A 23,676-nucleotide genomic window follows, 5' to 3' on the forward strand; every position below is an offset into this window, starting at 1 on the left:
CTAATTCATTCCTCTGTCAACATCATGTTGCTTAAGAGGAGACAGAACTAAGGAGTATTTGCTTACTAGAATGTGAAAGCTACAGGTCTGGCTACAGGTAGGTACTGCAAATGGTGAATTTTTTAAAATGTTTATTTATTTATTATTTTGAGAGAGAGAGAGAGGGGAGGAGCAGAGAGGGAGGGAGGGAATCCCAAGCAGGCTCCATGCTGTTAGTGCAGAGCCGGTCGGGAGCTGGAATTCACGAACCTCAAGATCATGACCTGAGCCGAAATCAAGAGCTGGACACTTAACCAACTGAACCACCCAGGCACCCTTGCAAATGGTGAATGTTATTATTGACCTTTCTTGTTTTGCATTCTTAAATATCTCTTGATGAAAAGGTGACAGAAAGGGAGCTTTTTAAAAGACACATTTGGGGTGCCTGAGTGGCTCAGTTGGTTAAGGGTCTGACTTCAGCTCAGGTCATGATCTCACCATTTGTGAGTTCAGCCCCGCATCGGCTCTGTGCTGACCGCTCAGAGCCTGGAGACTACTTCAGATTCTGTCTCTGTCTCTGCCCCTTCCCCCCTCACACTCTGTCTCGCCCCAAAATAAATAAACATTACAAAAAATTAAAAGACACATTCAATGAATAGAGACAGTTAAAATTTTATTTGACCTTATTGTGATTTTACTTATGATTTGGGGGAATTAAGACAATGGAGTGCTATGTACGTTATAAAAATCATAATGTAAACTTTAAAGCACACTAAACAGCATGATTGTCAATGGTATAGACATATGTGGTAAAGGTGTAAAAACATTCACAGAAATATATTGCTGATATTAGGCAATAGTTCTGGGGAGGCAAAACACTGAGATGGTGGCCAAGGCTTTTGTTGTTAGCTATATTTAGTTTTTAAAGATGAGATGCAAATATAAAAATATAGTAATATATTTAAAAATGTTATATCTGTAATTTTTGTCCATTAAAACATTTTAATTAAGGTATTTAAAAATATATTTATTTTATTACTTTTTGAAAAGTATTTTAATTCTAGTTAGTTGACATACAATGTTATATTAGTTTCAGTGTACAATACAGTGATTCAAAACTTCCATACATCACACAGTGCTCATCACAAGTGTACTCCTTAATCCCACTCCAATTTAATTCATCCGCCTTACCCACCTCCCCTCTGATAGCCATCAGTTTGTTCTCTATAGTTAAAAGTCTGTTTCTTGATTTGCCTCTCTCTTTTTTCTTTGTTTATTTGTTTTGTTTCTTAAATTCCACATATAGGTGAAATCATATGGTATTTGTCTTTCTCTGACTGAGTTATTTTGCTTAACATTATACTCCCTAGCTTCTTCCATGTCATAGCAAATGGCAAGATTTCATTGTTTTTAATGGCTGTTATATTCCATATATATATTCCATATGTGTGTGTGTACATACATATATATATGCCACTACATATATATATATATACGTATACATATACATATACATATACATATATATGTATATGTATACGTATATATATCTTCTTTATTCATTCACCGGTTGATGGACATTTGGGCTGTCTCCGTAAGTTGGCTATTGTAGATAATGCTGCTGTAAACATTAGGGTGCATGTATCCCTTTGAATTAGTTAGTAGTTTTGTATTCTTTGGGTAAATATCTAATAGTGGAATTGCTGGATCACAGGATAGTTCAATGTTTTGTTTTTTATTTCTTTTTGAGAGAGAGAAAGGGAGAGAACAAGGCCTGGAGACCGGGGGCAGAGAGAGAGAGAGAGAGAGAGTTGTAAGCAGGTTACACACTCAGCATGGAGCCTGATGTGGGACATGATCCCATGACCCTGAGATTATGACCTGAGTAGAAATCAAGAGTTGGACGCTCAATGGACTGAGCCATCCAAGCATCCCAGGGTAGTTCTATTTTTAACTTTTTGAAGAGCCTCCATACTTTTTTCCACAGCAGCTGCACCAGTTTGCATTCCCACCAACAGTGCAAGAGGATTCCCCTTTCTCCACATTTATGCCAACACCTGATGTTTCTTGTGTTGTTGATTTTAGCCATTTCGACAGGTTTGAGGTGACATCTCATTGTGGTTTTGATGTTTATTTCCCTGATGATGGGTGATGTTGAACATCTTTTCATGTGTCTGTTGGCCATCTGTATGTCTTCTTTGGAAAAATGTCTGTTTATGTCTTCTGTCCATTTTTAATTGGATCAATTTGTTTTATGGATGTTGAGTTTTATAGGCTCTTTTTGTATGTTGGATACTATCAGATGTGTCATTTGCAAATATCTTCTCCCGTTCTGTCAGTTGCCTTTTAGTTTTGTTGATTGTTTCCTTTGCTGTGCAGAAGCTTTTTATTTTGAAGTCCCAACAGTTTATGTTTGCTTTTATTTCCCTTGCCTCTAGAGGCTTATCTAGAAATAAGCTCTTACAGCCAGTGTCAAAGAGGTTACTCCCTGTGTTCTCCGCTAGGATTTTTATGGTTTCAAGCCTCACATTTAGGTCTTTAATCCATTTTGAATTTATTTTTGTTTATGGTTAAGGAAAGTGGTTCAATTTCATTCTTTTGCATGTTGCTGTCCCGTTTTCCCAACATCATTTGTTGAAAAGACTCTTTTTCCCATCATATATTCTTTCCTGCTTTGTTGAAGATTAATTGACCATATAGTTGTGGATTCAAAAAATGTGCTTAAAAGAAAGGAATTATAGGATTGCAAAGTAAGAACAAGTTCTTTTAACTTTTTTTCAAACTTGTAGGGAGTAACTATTATATTCTGAACTGAATCACTCAGTTATTTAATTTAGGCTTTAAAAAAATCCTACTCACTTCTGGGAGCTAATTGTGGGTTGAGCAATCTAACTTTGATACTGTCTTACTGTTTTGACTTCATTTCATCTCCATTAATTAAGTTATATTTGTTACCTAGTATAAATTCATGCATTAAAAATATGAATTTTAATAATAATCCTCTTACTGCTTTTAAATTTAGAAATAAATGATTTCACTGTGAAATATACATATTTGGGCTCTTCTTCATATTATATTCTATCAAGTAGGGTAGCACTGAGGGTGATGAAAGTGGATTGTCACAATAGTATCACTGCATCATTGTAGAATAGCTCTTATTACAGTTTGAATCCATAAAGGAATTATGGTTATTTGGAAAGAAAATGGGGGAATGCATGAAATGGATGGAGAGAAAACTTTCATCTTCTTTCCTTGAGAATACACTTTAGGTAGCTTAGAAAATTCCCGTAAATTAAAGTATGAAAAAAAACTGAAATTGGTAGCAGAAGACAACCGGGGTGGCTCAGTCAGTTAAGCGTTTAACTCTTGATTTCAGCTCAAGTCATGATCTCATGATTCATGAGATCAAGCCCCATGCTCGGCTGTGTACGGACAGCGTGGAGCTTCTTGAAATTCTCTCTCTCATTGTCTCTCTGCCCTTCCCCTGCTCATGCTCACTTTCTCTCAAAATAAATATATAAACTTAAAAAATAATATCAGAGCCTCTGAGGATAAGAATTAAAATAGAAATACATATTAAAAGTAATAGAAGTGTTAATTTTTTTATTCATATACATTAAGATCTTTTATAAAGGGCCTCTAATCTCCCAATTAGCCAAAAATATTCTAGGATTTTCTAAAAAATATTTAATATCAAAATTAAAATGAGTCACACACTATCCTGAGATCCAATAAAATGCGATTTTCTTTCTTTTTAAATTTTTGTCTAGGTGTAGCAAAGAATATTCAGATGTGGATTTGGAACTTACCAACATTCACATAATTTATGAAAGTCCTGATCAAAATTCAGAACTCCACTGATTTACTACATTGCTATAAGGGACCAATCAACAGCAACACAGCTTTAATAACTTTAATTGCATATTCGGCTGTGTAAGATAACAGAAAGAAAACGTGTTAAAGCAACTAGCATCGTCTTCACCATCATGACCTTTATCGTAATGGCAACTAACTTCTTTTTAACTCTTCGCAGATTGCAAAGTGCTTTCATCTCCAGCGCCTTTTACATCTTATAGCCCACTGAAAGTAAGTAGAACATGTACTATTTATTCACTGTAGACTTGGAAAGTCTGAAAGATACAGAAATCTTAAATGCCACAAACAAGACATTTATGCTGTTTCTATCTCACATGGCATTTAAAAAATATGAATGCAGAGAAGTCAGAACAAGGTCATGTGAGCTAAACAATGGGTGTATGCCTATTTTGAGATGATTCCCTACAGATCTCTACTGTTTGATTAGAAATAGCCGAAATAACATTAAAATACATGGAAAAATATATATCTTTTGATTCATTATTATGAAAACCCTAAAAGAAAACTAAGTTTATCAAAATGTGGATTTAAATGGAAGAAACCATTCTTTGATTAAATCACTCACAGTTGGTATTTTTCTTTGGAGACTTATTTATTTTTAAACTCCTGGGTGAATTTGGCCTCCTTCTACATGAATAACCAGTTCTACCTGAATGTCTTAATCCTGTAAACTCTCCCTGAGGCTAACCAAATATCTTGTACATTTTTATTTATCTGACTTAGCCTTGTGTAGAAAGGGATTCGGAATGTCATTGGATGATTGGTTGTGTGGATAAGTTGCTATATTTTTGGTAGATGACCACCGTAAACAAATGATCATTTACTGACTTAATTTAAAAAAGATTCCTGTTAGCCAAGATACCCCACTTCTAATCCAGGCTACCACAGCTGGCTTTGTGATTTTGAGTGAGTCCAGTAACTTTTATGGATCCTTTCATCTCACTAATAAAAACAAAGGATTTATATGCTTGAATACTTGTAAAATAGGTAGATATCATAGTATCCAAGTCTTAGTTGTGTTATTCTCCTCTGAAGTACTTCATTTCTCACTTCCGTTATACATATTCATTATTTTGAGACCATGAGTCCTTGTTCAAAAGTGACTCTCACCTCATGGAAACACACTCTATTCCCTATACAAGGTAGACCAGCCAAATCTAAAAGAGGAGGACTGACATCAGCAGTAAATATAGTGACAAATCAATCTTCAAGGATGGAATCTGTGAATATTGAAAGCAAAATCATTCTATCAGGTCTGTGGCATTATATAGTTTGAGTTTTCTTGAAATGTTGGGTAGAAACTCACCCTTATTAATTTCTTTGGTAATAACTCATTGCCAACATCTGTGTCATTGTACTCAATTCAAAATATAAATTTCGAGGTGGGTAATTTTTTAGTAGATATTTTCTAATTATTCTCACTGCTGAAATCTAACGTGAAATATAAATGTTAAAAATATGGAGAAATTGCTTTTTAGAATACATTGTTTTTAAGAATCTCTTCGGTGGTATAACACAGAGAAGGAGAAGCAGCCTATTTAGGAAAGAGGCTCACTGAAACTGTTATACCGGTGCCTTTGATAGTGAAAATGGTAAAGCTTCCTGAAGGTCTTTGAGCATACATTTATCAAGAATTTATTCAGCATATATTAAAACATGAAAAGATATCTGAAAATACTTCCAATAGTCTAAATAACATTAGCTTACATTCACATAAGTTACTGCCAAAAAATCATTATGCTTTGACATATTGTCCTGTTTGGCTAAAAGTATTCATATCAAATATCATTTCCCAAGAGTTGAGGATAGACGATTTAAAGATGAGTGGAGGCAAATGTCCTAAAAATACTATATGCAGCTACAAGCAAAAATCCCACAGAGGAAATGTTTCCCCTTGGGAACAACAAAACAGAGAGTTGCATACACGTACTCAAATGCACACACACACACACACACACACACACACACACACGCGCGCGCGCGCACACACACTTTTAACTGCAATCCAAGAAATAACTGGACCATGCTTTTTGCCTATAAGGAGAGAATAAAGATATATTTTGAAAAAATATTCACAGTCTCTGACTTTAGTTTGTTTCTACCATCCAGACATGACATACCATGCTAAAAAAAATGAATAGGTAACTTTTGAGAGATTTGAGGATAAACTGCTAAAATAGTTATTGTGGGTAGGTATAAGGTTTTGAGCTCTTTTAATGTTATTTAAATTATAGAAGTGTAAATTATGGTCTTGGTCTTAACATTTTAGCATTCACGGTGGAATCTCAGTCCTCTTGAAATTCTGTGCGAAGTTGAGAGATGTAAAGTCTCCTAAATTTGAAGGTAGACTTGAAGATAAAGACTTTTGCATCAGCTTTATGTTTTATCAGTCAGCTGTCTTGATGAATTGCATCTTTGGTATGATTTCTTAGATAATTTATAAAATTATTTTAGCTTTACATGTAGAAAATTACTCTGTCCAAAATATAGCTTTAGACTGAACTATCCCATATGTAGTGAAAGTGAGAGGATATTCTAAGAAAATTATGAAACCATCTTTTTTAAAGGAAATAGTGATGTGGGCTTATATTTAAGAGATAATTATAAAAAATCTTTTCTGCCTCTTATTTCCTCTTCAATTGTTTAAGGTTAGGTTGTATTCTATAATTCAAGTTTGAAGCTTCTCCCTGAATTTTACCCAAATTTTCAAGTAATGATAATGAGTACTACAAGAATGGTTAATCATTTTGTCATTGGAATACTTAGCAGAAAACATCACAAATCCTTTTGAAAATGGTATGATAAACTGTGGCCATCAAATGAAATATTTCATGATATACATGGAAATCCTAAATATTTTATTTTATGAAAATAATGGGGGAATTAGTGGATGACAAAGTTGAAGTATTCTGTTCAGAAGCTAAACTCACAACTCTTGCCTAGAAGTCTGCTCTGCATTACGAATGATACATCTTTATTAAAATCTATTCTGGAGGCATCTATGTGGCCAGTCAGTTAAGCATCAGACTCTTGATCTCAGCTCAGGTCTTGATATCAGGTGTTTGTGAGATCGACCCTTGTGTTGGTCTCTGCACTGAGAACGCAGAGATTGCTTGGGATTCTCTCTCTCCTTCTGCCTCTGCTCCTCCCCACCATGTGCAAAACACCCATACTCTCTGTCTCTCAAAATAAATAAGCATTAAAAAAACTATTGTTTACAGAGATTTGTAAGAAAAAAATTATGATGTAAAGTGCTTGCTGCAATCACAGCAATGCATATGTGGTGGCTGTATGAATAAGGGCTAAATGACGGAGCTCAAATCTGCTCAAATCTTCTGTGTCTATCAAACACCTAGAGATGAAGGAGTGTGTCATGTTCTGCTGTAGTGGTTTTGTTGTCCGCTAATGGCAAATTTTTGTGTGTAAATAAATTAATGCCACATCTTGGTGGCTGCATTTATCCCTGTTGGGATTTATAAGGCGTGTCTATCCAGCTTTTTTTGAAGCTTAATCCTATTTAACCCAGTCTCCCTCTACCCACAACGTTTTCTTACCTCTGAAACCTGGTTAAAATGAACATGAATAGCCAGTTTCCATCAAACAACCAAAAGGAAGTAAGTGGTCTGATGGAAGTATTTCTGGGTAAATCAACCTCATTCCCTTGGAATTGATTACCTTCATAAACCATTCATTCTTGTAGAGCTAATCAGTACAACTAACAACAGATCTGCTTTGTTTATTTCACTGAGTCCTTTAATTAATTCAGTCTCCAGGCCCTGGAAATGTCTAAGGTGATCATGGACTAATGGACAGGCAAATGCATAATATGCTTCCAGCAAAATGTTCGCTTATGGAAGACCACCTCTATAGTTTCAAAAAAAAAAAATTAAGTAAAAAAAAAAAAAAAAGAAACTAAATTGTAGCGACATTATGAAGTAATCAGGTGAGGATAAGGGAAGTATAAATTCTCTCCTAGAACCCTTCTCCTTTCTTAAGTACCAGTGACACAAGTCCGTAAGCCTGTCTGTTTCTGGTGCCTACATACACAGTAGAAAGAGATAGCATCCCAATGAAAGAGGACTTCAACTACTGCCATTTTGACCTCAGTCTGTACTTTTTAATTGATTAAGTTCTTCTTTCCAGCTTATCTCTTAACTCAGGCAAAAGACCTAGTGGGCAAAGCATCCCACACCCTACATGGTTGATTCCAAGACCTGATCTACCTGACTTTTGCCACCCAGTTCCAGTTCCCCTTTGACTTTTGTCCCACATTTTCCCTATACAAACCTAGTATTTTCAGCACTTTAGGGACAGTCTTTGAGACATTAGTCTGCTGTCTTTCCAATGCTGGCCTCACTGAAATAAATGCCTTTCTGGTTTCATCACCACTCGTCCCACTGCCTTTGGATTTTGCTAGTGGTGAGTGGTCAAATCTGGTCTGGTTGAGACCCTCGGAGCCAGGTGCTCTTGGGCACTGTGCTGTGGTTACACCACTCTTACTATCTGTCTGCCCAGTGGGACACTTTTCTCAGGAAAGAGAAACTAAGAACCAACATAATAAAACTACAAAACGGTAAATGTCATTAAGATATTGTGATTTATAAGAAATATACATATGGTCATTTAGACAACCAAAATATATTTTCATTTGTATTTGGTCTTCACCACAGTTCCTTACTCACAGCTCCCAAAAGCCTTGGAATAGCTTGAGTGTTGAAAGTGATTTAAAAAAAAAAGTCTTTTGTCATATTAATGAGGTGAGTTTTGGAAAGCTGGAGGATGGGGGCTGGTGGCTAGGAGAACAAACCACATGACTGGAAGCTTGGAACTTTTGGTCCCACCCACTATCTCCAGGGTGGGGAGAGTTTAATCAATGGCCAATGACCATAGATGTAATTAATCATGATTATGCAATTAAGCCCCTGTAAAAACCCAAGAAGAGCAGGTCCAGAGAGCTTCTGGGTTGGGAAACATGTGGTGGTGCTGGAGGAGTGGCACACCTGGAGAGGGCATGGAAATTTTGTGCACTTTCCCCATATCTTGCCTTGTGCATTTCTTCCATCTCACTGTTCCAGAGTCATATTCTTTTATAATAAAATGGTGGTCTAGTAAATAAAATGTTTCTCTTAGTTCTGTGAACTACTCTAGCAAAGTAATAAAACCCAACCAGGGTGTCATGGGGACCTTTGATTTATAGCCAGTTAGTCAGAAGTATAGCAGCCTGAACTTGAGATTGGTGTCTTGGGGAGGGAGGTGAAGAGGCAGGGGAAGTGTGCAGTCTTGAAGGACTGAACCCTTAACCTGTAGAATCTGATGCTATGTCTAGGTAAATAGTATCAGAATGGAGTTGAATTGCAGGACACCCAGGTAGTGTCCAAGAGTTTCCTTGTCAGCGGGGGGAAGCCTCCGTGCACACACACTGGATTTGAGTCCAAGAATTTAATTTAGTCATGCCAGGTCAGTGGTTTTCATCTAGCCCCTATATTTTCAAAATGTGGAATACATATCTCAGGTTGTATCTGAAACTGTTTGAGTTGTAACAAAAGTTATGGCATTAAATGACATTGATTCACATGGTGAAGAATATTCAATTTTCTATTCTCTTAATCCTTTTGTTGAGCTCTTAAATAGCCTTTGCATGTATATGTGTCTGTATTATTTTTGGAATACATAGTTATTACCTCTTTAATATTTGTTAATTGTCCTTTATGATGAGAACAGAGCTCAGTTCAGAATCATCAACAGCAACAGTATCCAGTTAGAATTTAATACTTTTAAAAATTTTAGTTATTTTCTTCAAAATAAAGTTGGATACAGACGAGTTTGCTAAAAAGTCAAAACCAAATTGACTCTTCCCAAAATGCTGACTTTGAGGATATGAAACATGAAATAAAGATAGTATCCTGACTTTGTTAGAATTACTTTAAAAAACTATAATAAGTAAAGATAAAAAAGAAACTATATTAACTAATACTAATTATTTCATTGCTAGAAATACTATATTATTTTTTAAGGCTAGAAATGAGTATTTTTTAAAGACCAATTCTTGTTAAGAACCTCAAGATTTGGAACTTGCATACTCAAGCTCCTAACCTTGTATCTATCTGGTACTAAATATTTGAAAGTCATTCTCACATACTTTCTTCATTTTTCTGCAGCACCTACTAGTCTGTCAACTAACTAAAGTATCTATAAGTAGAACCAAGAAAGTTGGGACTCCTAGAGATCAGGCATAATCCCGTCCATTCATTTAGTTATTTTTTTTCTATCAGTTCATATTTTGAATCCTTTTGTGTCAACTTTATATTGTAAAATGAAAACACACACACAAAAATATGGTATGTGACTTCAAGAAAGTAGCAGCTATAAAACAAATTGCATTGACTTATGCTTGTATATTGTTTGTCAAAGAAAGCCATACGAAAAACTGAGTATTACTGTTCTTTTCTGGAGGACATGCCATATCTAAACCCATAACTCTCTGCCATTCTCTATTTATTATAGCTGGTCCTTTGCTAGTTGTATCCCCCACCTGCCTCCTAAAGGTGTTGAACCAATGATCCCAAGTTTAGAATAAAGTGGAGCATCTTTATTTTTGAGCTCTTTTTTTTTTTTAACATTTATTCATTTTTGAGAGAGAGAGAGAGAGCATGAGTAGGGTAGGGGCAGAGAGAGAAGGAGACACAGAATGTGAAGCAGGCTCCAGGCTCTGAGCTGTCAGCACAGAGCCCTATGTGGGGCTCGAACCCACAAACTGTGAGATCATGACCTGAGCCAAAGGCAGATGCTTAACCAACTGAGCCACCCAGGCGCCCCTATTTTTGAGCTCTTTAATTAAACAAATTCAATTAATTGATCTGCAAAAAGCACTGGGCACTGTGGGAACATGCAGAGAATCATACAACCCATCTTGGTGTAAATGAAGACATAAATTTGAAAAACTAGTGACCGTTATCCCAGTATAAAAGAGAATTAAAAAAAAAGTTTCCCAGGCAAAGGAAAGAATACATATGAAGACATGGCCACTAGAGGAAGATCATGTGTTGTAGATGAGCACCAAGTAAAGTTCTATGAGAATAGAGGCAAAAAATGAGGAGATGTCTGAAGGAGAGAGTCTGAAGCCAGATAAAGGCCTTCTATACTTCAACAAGAAGTCTGATATTCATCTTAAAAATAGAATGTTAATACTAATGGTGACTCATATTATCCAGGTGACATCTAACTTGAAGATAAATGTTTAAAAGTGTCTACTCTTCTGGGCCCAATCCTATTTGGTTTGCAGGACCAAATTCCCCTAGTCCTTACTTACTTGGGTCCTGAGTTAATTTCACACTCATTCTGGGCATCTGCTCTCTGGGGCTGCTTTCTCTGGCTACTTAGAATGATTTATTCTTAAAGTGGCATCCATCTCGAAGGATGGGAGTCACTCCAAATGACTAAATCACATACCTTGGCCTCTAAGCTGCTCCTTCATACCAAAGCTCTGGAGACGTGTTATAAAGTACATTGCTTAAAGTTCAAGGCAACTGTGGTTCCAGTTGTCATCTCTTCTTTCCCTTCCTCTATGTTTTGTTCTTATTTTCTTCTTCTACCTACTATTTATGGAGGGCTAGGAGGATGTTTTCTTCCTACTTTTGTTAATAAGTTAAGTGCTCTTCCAAAGTACAGCATTTTAAACATTGAATTGGGTGGGTTGGGAGGAAGTATGCTATCAAAACCAAAAGAAATTACATGCTCCATTATAAATAAAATATCCAGAGTATCATTTATATGTTTAAATTATTCACTACAATGACAGGAAGTTAAGATGATTATGCATGGCATATTTCTCATATTGGTGAAAAATAGGACAGTCCTTTCAGTCCTTTCTGTGTCAGGTTTGAATTGTTTCTTATATCAATGGGTTTAGTGAAATTTGATTATCAGTTCTACTAAGTCTAAGTACTCTCAGTAGAAGATTAATAGAAATTAAGAAAACAATCACTTATGAATGGTGATAATAGCTCCAGAGAGTCTTTAAGAAACTAAAACAACATAGGGGCTTTTTTGTCATTTTACAATATTTCATTTGTGTTTATTTAATCTTTATTTCCACCCCACTCCTTGAAGCCTGCCATTGATCCCTCATAAACTTCAAGATAAACATATAACTCTAACTAAGGTATATGAAGCCAGAATGACTCATCCATTTATTGATTTATCCATTATCTAGTAAATATTTATTGAACGTCTATTATATGTCATGTTCTTTACTAGTTGCATTGCCCATTTGGTTTCTGCTCAGCTTTTAGGCTTTTCTCCTACCATGACACTCTTCATGACAGTCATCCTGACCGACCTGCAATCCCCAGTACATGCTCAGGTTCAGCATACTTTCACACCTTCCCTGTCCTGTATCTATGCTAGGAATGGCTTTTCCCTCTCATTTGTCTAGCTTAATGGTTCCAACAAAAGAGCTGATTTTTTAAATCACCTGGGAGTTTCAAAATACATATTCCAAGTACCCAGCCTCAAGGATTTGGATTTAGAAGATCCTCGTGTTACCTGTAAATCTTATATTTACAAAAGACCCCCAAGAGATTGAGATAATCAGGCTGATTTTGAAACACTTGACCAATTAAAGTCACTTTCTTTCGTCTTTAAGGCTATCTCCCATGAACATTAGTTGACCTCATAATTTTCCTTAAATGATTCTATTATGTTTTCAATAACAGCATTTATATGCCACAAACTGTAATCAAAGTATTCATATTTTGGTTTTTTATTTCTTCCAGACAAAAAGTTGCTAGTGAGCGAGTTCAGTATTTTCTTCACTCTTTATCCTGAGTGGTAAGTACAGTGTCACACATGCAGAAGCCTGGATTGATGTTTGTTCAATAAGTGAATGAGTTTAAAATAAATATTCTTTATTTACATTAGGAATACTTTGAAAATAGTGAAAAAAAGTCTGAAAACAGTGTCTATACATATAATACTGAGTTGGCATAAGAGTATAATGCCCATTAAGGTGTAACATTACCAACAAGTCAATCAATCATTTATTGTTACTATATCATAAATATACTTTTATGAGGATAATTGGAATACAAAGGAGAGATTTATATCATTCCTCTATTATTTAATTTCCTGGTGAATCTTAATACTTTGAGGACATTATCTTTCACTCTAAGCTATGAATATTTTTTCTCAAAGTGTGATCCATAGGACACCTACTTAGCATTACCGAAGGCTGATGTTAAAATTCAAGTCACAGCCTGAGAGACTAATGTAACATATATAACTGATGGTGACTTGGCAAGTAGAATTTATAAAGAATTATAAATCAATAAGAAAAAGCCAAACAACCCAAGACCATTGGTTATAAGGGAAATTCCCATTAAAAACCATGAGGCAGTTCACATGTTGAAATGAAAAATCAAAATATCCAGCAATTCCAAGTGTTGGGAGATGATGTGGACATCTTAGAACAGCTGTACGCTTTGGGTGGGTAGGGATGTATTTTGTTACAATCACTGGGAGAAGAATTCGGCATATCTAGAATACTTGAAGATGTTCCTATCTCACAACACAGCATTCCATTCCGTGACAAAATTTTGCAAATGTAAACAAGGAGATATAAACAAAATATTTATAACAGGGTTGATTATAATAGCACATTTTTAAATACTATCAGTACAGAAATGGATAAACCGTTTCAAATATATCACGTAAGATGAAACACTTTAATTAAAACAGTTACACAAATTAACTAATGTCATCCTGTCAATGTATATAAATTTGGCAAGAATAATATTGAATAAACAAAGCCAAATTTTATAAAAAAGATTACCCTAAGTAGAATATGTAAAAATGATGACTGTGTGCAGAAGAGACATGAGACTACTTTCCAATAGTGTATATGGTAGACTGTTAATTTGATTTTAAGTCTCTCTATGTAAGTTCAATTACAGACATATGGACCAAATACTTTTTGTGACACCTGTAAGTCACATCCTGTGTTTCAGTGACAGCAAAGGAAGCTGCTTTATGAAGAATCCGTGTTTTTTGTTCTCCCTGTTTTATTATGAAAAGTAGGATTCTCCATGCCAGGAAATTTTTATTATGATGGTTTCCATTATTGGAACACCTATGTTGTTCAAGAAAATTAAAACCAAAATATTAAGTCAAGCCATTCACAGAAAAAAAAATAAAGAAAACTGTTGCTTATGTGGAGGGACTAGCTGTTTTCTTCTTCTGAAGTTTACTATTTATTTTAATTTCTATAAAAGCTAGGAAAAATGATTATTATTCCTCTTTAGTATTTGTGTTTTTAAATTAGTATCATTGAGAGTACAATGTTTCCAAACACCTTTATGACTGTATTAATCTTTGCGATACAGTAAATAAGGCCCCCAGTTCTTCATAGCAACTAGCGTGAAGAGTTAAAGTTTAATTCCTTATGTCTTGAATCTTGGCTGGCTTTGTAACATCCTGTAAACAATAATGCACTGGAAATTCTGTTGTGTGAGTTCAGAATCTATGGCCTGAAGAGGCTTACCAGTATTTGCCTTTGCTCTATTAAATTGCTACTCTAAGAAAGGTGGTCTAGCCCACTGAAAGGTAAGAGACAACTTGGAGAACTGTGTTGTCACAAAAAGGACATAGCATCAATTTTCAGATAGGTGAGTGAGGCCGTGTTTTAAATTTTATAGCTAAGGGTAGCAAAACATGCCATCTCTGAAGATGCCACTTTGGCATATTGATTATTTTGAACTAGAGGCACTTGAGAAACAGCAAACACAGGGAGAAGCTTTCTACAGATTCCCTTTATTTGCTTAAAGACAGAACCTCCAAAAGATCAATTGCCATAATTTCCTTCCCTAAGAGTTTTACCGATCCGGAAAGATGGTATCTTATTATAGGGAAAGAAAAAACTGAGTCCACGCCACACCCAGACAAACTGTCAGAAACTAGATATAGCTCTCATCTATTCTTTTAAGGGCCCATTCATATTTCCTGAAAGTCATGTACTCTCCTCTAAGAGGTCTAGATCTCTTTTCCCCCTATTTAAGTCTGAACTCTAAGCCACTTCTTTGAGTTACTGATTTTTCCCTGCTATCTCCCATGTATATATGAGGCACACATGTAATAAAATTTATTTATTTATTTATTTATTTATTTATTTATTTATTTATTGACTTATTTATTTATTTTTTGTTTATCTTTTATTATGGGGTCCTCAGCAAGAATTCACAGAGGTAAAAGAAAACTTATTTTTTCTTCCCACATAGCCCAATTTGTCCTCTAGCAGACATTAAGGGTAGACAGGTAAAACAGGTAAAACAGTAGGGGGATCACCTGCCAACCTACAGGATGAGGAGAAATGATAAATATTTGTGATGTAGGCCATTTAACCCACTGAGTCGTGGTGTGGTTTGTTTTGTACCAATAGTTAACAGGTACAGAAACTAGTACCCAAAAGTTGGGAGCTACTCTAATATAACTTTAAAATAACTGTGCAATTGACTTTGAGCCTAGACAGCTGGTACAACCTGGAAAAGGAGTGAGAAATCTGTAAGCAGAGACAGGGACAATGGCAAAAGGGCCTGTTGGAGGCTAGAGAAAGGTCAATCAATGTGATGTAGCAGCAGAACAATTAACACAAATATTGACTGCAAGAACTTGAAAGTGGAAAATGCACATAACAAACAGGAATGGATTAAGGATATTCATAAGCATAATATTGAGAGTGTGGATGGGTTTCATTCAGCTATATATGATAAGGTATTGGAAGAAAAGATGAGCTAAAGAATGAAATGATTTGCAATTAGAATTTAGAAAAATATAGAAGGCCCAGAGCATGTTGTTAGAAGTAGCTGTATTCTTTCTGTCTAGCAGTAAAACGTTTTCAACATAAAATGAGCCCAGAGGAAAAGATCTAATCAGAGCTGTGGCAATATGATTTTTGTTACGTTCTCTGAGGGATTTAAGTTGGTGCCTCATTTTCCTTCTCTTTAGGAAAGAAAGAATACCAGAAGGGTCTCTAAGAATCTTGGGAGCAGTTGTCCCTTCCTCGTTTCATACACTTGAACATGGGGGGTAACCTTGTGACTTGCTTTGACCAATAGAAAATTATTCCCAAGGCTGGCCCTTGAGAATGTTTCAGCTGCCACTTTGAGCTGCCCTAGAATACCATTTCAGAAGCTAATCAAGAATGCTGTAGGATGGAAGGCTACATGCAGAAGGACTAAGATACCTCAGCTAAAAGTCAGCACTAACTGCCTGAAAAGTTAGCCCTTCTTGCATATTCCAGTCCCAGCTAACCCTCTACCTGAATGAAGCTGCATACATGAGTCTAGGTAAAGTATCAGAGGAACCACTAGCCCATTTACAGATTACAGAAAAATAATGAAGTACCTTTTTTGTTTGGCATACAGCTGAGGTTTAGAGGGGTTTGTTGAGCAGCAATAGAAAATAGTCTGATATGATCTTCATTCTAAAACCCAATGCTAATGATGGCAAATGCAAATGTTAATAAATTAACACAAATGGCAGTCTCCAAAGTAGAGTCAAACATATCTGCAAAATCAAGGTCCTTAATGTCAAATTATACTTCTTAAGTGACTAATAAATATAAAGTATTTTATATTAATAAGTGTACTACAAACAAAAGTCAGATTTTTGAAAATAAGACATATCACTTATTTACTGCACATTTGGATTTATCTGACACTCGTCAAGACTTAAATAATCATGAAGGACTAAGAAAATGTCTCAAACTTCTATTGTATTTTTCTGCTACTAGTTTGTATTCCTTAATATCATTTTCCATATATTTGATGATAACTTTTTTGAGGGAATAAAGGTTCTTTACTATGCTTTTGTAATTCTGATTATATACCCATTGTGATAAAGTAACTGTATGATTTCATGCCTTTGGCTTTGATTTTGATTACATTCGTGCTTGTAAGGCAAAGAAATCACACCTTAACCAAATTACACTTGAAACCTCCCTAAATTGCTCATACATTCCATATACATAATTCTATTTTGTATATAAAATAAGCACAGTAATTCTTATGCAGTTTGATAAACACTAGTCTCAGAAAGGAACAAACTGTTTATCTCTGCAGATGTTCAAGTAATCAAACCATTCTGCATGTAGAATAACCCTCAAATTGCAAAGGAGTATGAGGATGGATGGAGAACTTCAAAATGTTTTTGTCTTCCTGCAGGGTTAATTCAACGCTTTAGTGTTATCCACTATAAGTTTTTCAAAAAAAATCAACAATTTTTTGTGATTGCAAAATGTGCAATAATGGACTACATATTATGGGAGGGCAGCTTTTAAGGACATCTCCTGAGTTAAATGCTCTTATGACAAAACTATTGAATTGTGACCCATACATTCTTTTGTTAGCTTTTCCCTTTTGTATTTTTGTCCAACTTTTTTTAGAGAGCTTTATTAAAAACTTACATTAAAACTGTGCATATTTAAAGTGTAAACTTTGACACATTTTGATATCTCTATACACTTATGAAGGGATCACCACCATCAAAATAATTTATATGTCACCCCAAAAAGTTTCCTTGTGATTCCCTGTAATTACTCCATCACATCTACATCTGTCAACTTCCCTCCCACCCCTGGCATACCCAGGCAACCACTGATCTGCCTTTTGTCACTATAGATTCGTTTACATTTCCTAGAGTTTTATATAAACTCTTACAGTACATACTTAATTTTTTCTGGCATTTTCCAGGTAGGCCGTGGAGCTCCTCACACTGTCAACCAATACAACTCCTTCCTTTCTTTCCTAAAACATGATTTCCTTCAGCTTTTTGAACATATTTATAATATTTGCTTTGAAGATTTTGTCTGCTGAACTAAACATCAGGCCCTCTTACAGACTGTTTTTATTACTTGCTGTCTCGTGTGTGTGTGTGTGTGTGTGTGTGTGTGTGTGTGTGTGTATCACACTTTCCTGTCTCTTCACATGTCGCATAATATTTTATTGAAAACTGGCCATTTAGATAATATAGTAACTCTGGGTGCTCATCTCCCTGTTCAGGGCTTTTTCTTGCTATTGCTTATTTGTTTATTTGTTTAGTGATTTGGATGGACTATTTTTGTGAAGCCTGTTTCCCTGCAGTGTGAAACCTCTGATGTCACTCCTCAGAGGTTGCAGGGTTGGACAAATATATAATCAATTATCTAAGGATGACATTTTTTTAGCAGAGGTCTCTTTGACTCTTCTCTCATTCTTTCTGTCAAGATGTCAGCCTCTCTTGGTATTACACCCAGCTGTTAGGCTCCACTAATTGCCAGGTGATTACTCTTATCGTTTTTTGGTAATCCTTTGGGATATAAATTGATGCACTATCTGATCCAATTAACAGGTGCCTTTGGGTGTGTGTGTGAATAATTTCAGGAGCCAGTCTTCGAGGTTTGTTCTGAAAGTAGAAGGGGTATTTTTAGCTGTTTCTTACCTGTTCCCTCTGATAAACTAACTGGCCTGTATTTTGCCTTGTTGCTCTCCTAGAGCTACCAGCGTCCTCTTAATTGCTTGTCCTCCAAACTTACTGTTTTCAAGAGCATCCTTTTAGGCTTGACATGTCCCACACTCTACTCTCAATAAAGTTTGTTCACCTGAGGAGCATTTTGAAGCTCTCTAGTTGTTTTGTTTTTTTCCTATTTATTTATTTATAATTTTTTTTAATGTTTATTTTTGAGAGAGGGAGAGAGACAGAGCATAAGCAGTGGAGGGGCAGAGAGAGAGGGAGACACAGAATATGAAGCAGGCTCCAGGCTCTGAGCTGCACAGAGCCCAATGCGGGGCTTGAACCTGCCAACAACGAGATCATGACCTGAGCCAGAAGTTGGATGTGTAACCAACTGAGCCACCCAGGCGCCCTCTTTTTTTTTTTTTTTTTAAATACAAGTTAGTTAACATATAGTATAATAATAATTTCAGGAGTAGAATTCAGTGATTCATCACTTACATATAACACTGCTTATCCCAACAAGTGCCTTCCTTAATGCCCTTCACCCATTTAGCCCATCCCCCACCCATCTCCCCTCCAGCAACCCTCAGTTTGTTCTCTGTATTTAAGAGTCTCTTACGGTTTGCCTCCCTCTCTGTTATCTTAATTTTTCCTTCTCTCCCCCTATGTTCATATGTTTTGTTTCTTAAGTTCAAAATGTGAATGAAATCATATGAAAGTTGTCTTTTCTGACTGACTTATTTCACTTAGCATAATACACCCTACTTCCATCCATATTTTTGCACATGGCAAGATTTCATTCTTTTTGATCACCGAGTATTATTCAATTGTGTGTGTGTGTGTGTGTGTGTGTGTGTGTGTGTGTGTGTGTGTGTACCACGTCTTTATTCATCAGTCAGTGGACATTTGGGCTCTTCCCATAATTTGGCTATTATTGTTAGCACTGCTATAAACATTGGGGTGCATGTGCCCCTTCAAAATAAGCGTTTTTGTCCCTTGGATAAATACCAAGTAGTGCAATTGCTGGGTCACAGGGTAGTTCCATTTTTAATTTTTTGAGGGACCTTCATACTGTTTTTCAGAGTGACTGCTGATGCTTTCTGGTCTTATGGGCTGCCTCTCCCCATGGGCAAAATTTCAGTCTTTTCCAAAGGAATGAGAGAGAGGACAGTGGATCATTTCTCTTGGAGTGGCTCTCTTGCTTTATGAACAAAGTGCTGTGTGAGGAGAGTAGCCTCTGGTTTTCTTGGCTGACCAGCGTGGAACCTCTGCCCCATGAACAAGCTGGGGCAAAGACTATTTGTTAAATATATGAAGCCTTGTTATTTTCAGTCAGCCTTGCCTAGGTAAAGCCTCCATGCAATGATTCAGACCTCAGTGGAGGAAGGGAGACCCCTACCTCTTGACTGGATTTGTTTGGAATTTAGCTTCTGCTGACAAAACCTGGGAGGATGAGAAATGCATGCAATCTTCTCCTTCTGGGGAGATTCTAGAGTATCTTATGCAGATGCAGGACGAGATAAAACCCCATTATCTTGACCACACCTGATCAGAGTGGAGCTTCTGCCATGTTGAGCTGGGGATGGGGAAAGAGGGAGCAGGTTGTGGGTCAATTGCCATAGATACCCATTGTTCTTTTGGCATTTGGTAGGCTTCATTATGTAAATATTTATTCACTTGATGTATATCCTTTGGACAGTTTCCAGTGAATTTAAAGGATTGGGTTTTGTTTTTTGGTTTTTAGCTTTTAAAAAAAAGTTTGTTGTTGTTGTTTACTTACTGACTTACTTATAGAAAATCCAGGGGCACCTGGGTGGCTCAGTTGGTTAAGCAGCCGACTTCGGCTCAGGTCATGATCTCGCGGTCCGTGAGTTTGAGCCCCGTGTCGGACTCTGTGCTGACAGCTCAGAGCCTGGAGCCTGTTTCAGATTCTGTGTCTCCCTCTTTCTCTGACCCTCCCCTGTTCATGTGCTCTCTCTCTCTCTCTCTCTCTCTGTCTCAAAAATAAATAAATGCTAAAAAAAAAAAAGAAAAAAAAAAGAAAATCCAGTATAATTAACATACACTTTTATGTTAGTTTCCAATGTGTAATATTGGAACCCCCCCACCTACATCCCCACATCCTCTCTGGTTTCTTACACCATACACAAAAATAAACTCATAGTGAATTAAAAATTAAATGTGAGACCTGAAACCATGAAAATTCTGGAAGAGAGGCAGTAATTCTCTGACATTGGCCTTAGCAACATTTTTCTAAATATGTCTTTTTAGAGAATTTTTTACTCTTACGATATTTCACTGAAGAGCAGTTTGAAGGAGCTCCTCAGACTCATTCTGGAAGTCCTGTTTCCAGTTTTCTTATATATAGAAAGCTGAAAATGGCTAAGAATATTATTTTAAAAGTCATTTGTGTGGGCATATGCTTCCCCATACCCCCGCTTGGGTAAATATCTAAGAGTGGAATGGCTAGGTTATATGGCACATGTGTGTTTAACTTAACTTTGTTTTGTTTTGTTTATTTTTTTAAGTTTGGGGTTTTGTTTTTTTTTATTTGAGAGAGAGAGAGAAAGAGAGAGCACAAGCGGGAAAGGGGCAGAGAGAGAGGGAGACACAGAATCTGAAGCAGGCTCCAGGCTCTGAGCTGTCAGCACAGAGCCTGACATGGGGCTCAAACTCGGATCACAAGATTATAATCTGTGACAAAGCTGGACGCTTAACCAACTGAGCCATCCAGGTGCCCCTAACTGGGACCCAGGTGTTTAACTTTTTAAAAAATGGTCAAACTGTTTTCCAAGATGTTTGCAACATTTTGCATTCTCATCAGAAGGATATAAATGTTCTAGCTCCTACACAGCATCTCCCATACTTGTTATGGTAAGTCATTTTCATTTTAACCTTCTAATAGATATGTAGTGGCATCTCATTGTAACTTTAATTTTGAATTTCCCTGATGACTTCTGATATTGAGCACTTTTTCATGTGCTTCCTTATCATGTGTATGTTTTTGGCAGTGTCTCTTCAAATCTTTTGTCTTTTTTTAATTGGGTGTTTGTTTCCTTATTAATACATTTTTAGGGTTCAGGTTGTTATTTTTTGTTCTTATATATTTTTATGTTAGGCAGATTGCTTTCCAGTGTGAATTCTTGCATACAACATGTAGTTCAAAAAATTATTTTATTTCACTTTAATTAAAATTTTTTAAAAAATTTTAACATTTATTCATTTTTGAGAGTCAGAGCACGAGTGGGGGAGGGGCAGGGAGAGAAGGAGACACAGAATCCGAAGCAGGCTCCAGGCTTTGAGCTACCTGCACAGAGCCTGATGCAGAGTTCGAACTCACAAACCTTGAGATCATGACCTGAGCCAAAGTCGGACATGTAACAGACTGAGCCACCCAGGCTCCCCAATTAAAATTTTGTTTTAATAGCTGAGTTTAGCTCTGTTACTTACTAAAATTGAAAATAATACACAAAAGGTGTGGGAAATTCAGGTGTGTATGTTTGTAGAAAATTACATGTGATGAAAAGCAAATTTCTTCTGTTCTTCCTAACCTTCTGCATTCTTAGTCCTTCTCATAATAAAGCAATCATTTTATTTATGACTTTAGTTGTTCTGAGAGGCATTTCCATATCTAGATTTAGATATGGCTTTATTTTTATTGACTTATCTTTCCTTTATGATCTTATCTGTTCACTTTCTGCCATGCTAGTTGAGAATTTAGCTAACTTATAAAGTACATTTACAAATATTGAAAATTAAATACCTTTCAACTGATATAAAGTTATAATGTAAGACACTTAACCTCCTATTTCTCAATTTCTCAACTTTTTATATTTATTTACTTAATGGAAGGATTTTCCGTTTCTAGACTTCTGTCAATTTTACCTTAAAATTGTGTTAATATTGATAACATAATTAACTTCTTCCAAAATAGACAGGTGGATCTTCCTCTCCTATATTCCATCAAATTCACAAAATAATGTACTTTCTAGTTTGCATCAACTACAAATGATAACTTTCTTGTAGAGCTATTTGTGGTAGGGTTGGATATTTCTGACTGCCTTTCTTTTCTCTTACCAAGGCAACAAACAAACAAACAAGAAACAAACAAAAAAACAAAGCATGGACATTGTTTACTCAATTACTAATATTTTCCAGTTTCTCAGTAATTTTTTCTGTTGTTTGAGACACAATTTTGAGGAAATCCTTGTTGGAACTTTCTTGAAGTTCCTACCCTGTGACCCATTACTTTACAAATGTACATCTGTTTCCCTAAGTGTCAGTTTCATTGAGTTTTATGCTGTTTCTTGAGTTCAAGACCTTCCTCTTTTTTGATACATTTACTTAATTTGAGTAATTTATCAAATAAAAAAAGGTGGATGGGAGCTATAATAATACACATTATTTTGGTTATGAGTAGAAAATAATCTAACTTAAACTGGCTAAATCATAAAAAGAGATTTACTGGTTTAGGAAACACCCAGGAATACAGTAGTTGTATTCAAGGTCTTAATGATGTCATCACAGCTCAGTCTCTCTCCATGTCTTAATTATGCTTTCTTGTTTGGCTTCTTTAAAACAGTCTATCTTCTTATAAAGTCTCTTGAGATATCTGGACTTTATCTGAGTTTAAATACAGAGAAAGCTTTTTTCTGCATTAGTAACCATACCACTAAATAAAACTACTGAACATGCTATTCATGCCTGAAGGGGATCAACTACATGTTTCTGAATCAATCAGCTTGGCCAAATGGGAGGAATATGTTGAATGCTTCGTGATAGGCTTATCCTCCCTCATGGTGTTAGGAATTGTGCAGAGAATCACCCAAATTATTTGAATGGATCTTGGAGAAGGAGTAGTTCCCAAGTGAAAATCTCTGTGTTAACTTTAGATAAAGAGAGAATAGATGTTGGGAATACTATAAATTCCTCCCTCAAGGGGTAAACGTCTTTGTTATGGCTATATTCAATTTTTCTATGGTAATAAACAGTCCCCAAATCTCAGTGATTTACAATAGCACATATTTATTTCTGGCTCAATTACATGAGGGCTGTGGACCAACTTCAGCTCTGGTTTGACTCAGCATGGCCCACCTTAGATCAGCAGCTCAGCATGGTTCCATTTCTTCCCGTCCCCAGCCCCATGCTGATAGAATAGACCCTGTCTAGGATTCACATTTCCACAGCAGAAGGCAAGGATGCAGGGTCATGTCAAACCAAATTATGCAACAACATTTAAAGCTTCTGCCTCAGATCTGGCAAATACCATGTCCATTCCCATCCCAATTGCCAAACCGTGTCACTTGGTCAAAATCTGTTGTCAGTGCCGTGGCAGCA

At 36.1% G+C, this 23,676-nt stretch overlaps 1 long non-coding RNA gene across 8 annotated transcripts in view; it reads left to right on the forward strand.

Annotated features, from left to right (window-relative positions):
* Positions 1–23,676, forward strand: part of LOC107179968 — a 225,957-nt gene that overhangs the window by 78,591 nt on the left and 123,690 nt on the right. For 6 of the 8 annotated variants that reach the window (XR_006220121.1, XR_006220115.1, XR_006220120.1 and 3 more), the window contains exons 3-5: positions 4,013–4,065; positions 6,125–6,273; positions 12,630–12,684. This is a non-coding gene — a long non-coding RNA (uncharacterized LOC107179968). The remainder of the gene's footprint in view (positions 1–4,012; positions 4,066–6,124; positions 6,274–12,629; positions 12,685–23,676) is intronic. The other 2 variants (XR_006220116.1, XR_006220122.1) reach the window with 1 other exon arrangement.

The sequence above is a fragment of the Panthera tigris genome, chromosome B4 (assembly GCF_018350195.1).
Source record: "Panthera tigris isolate Pti1 chromosome B4, P.tigris_Pti1_mat1.1, whole genome shotgun sequence".
NCBI classification, from domain to species: Eukaryota; Metazoa; Chordata; class Mammalia; order Carnivora; family Felidae; genus Panthera; species Panthera tigris.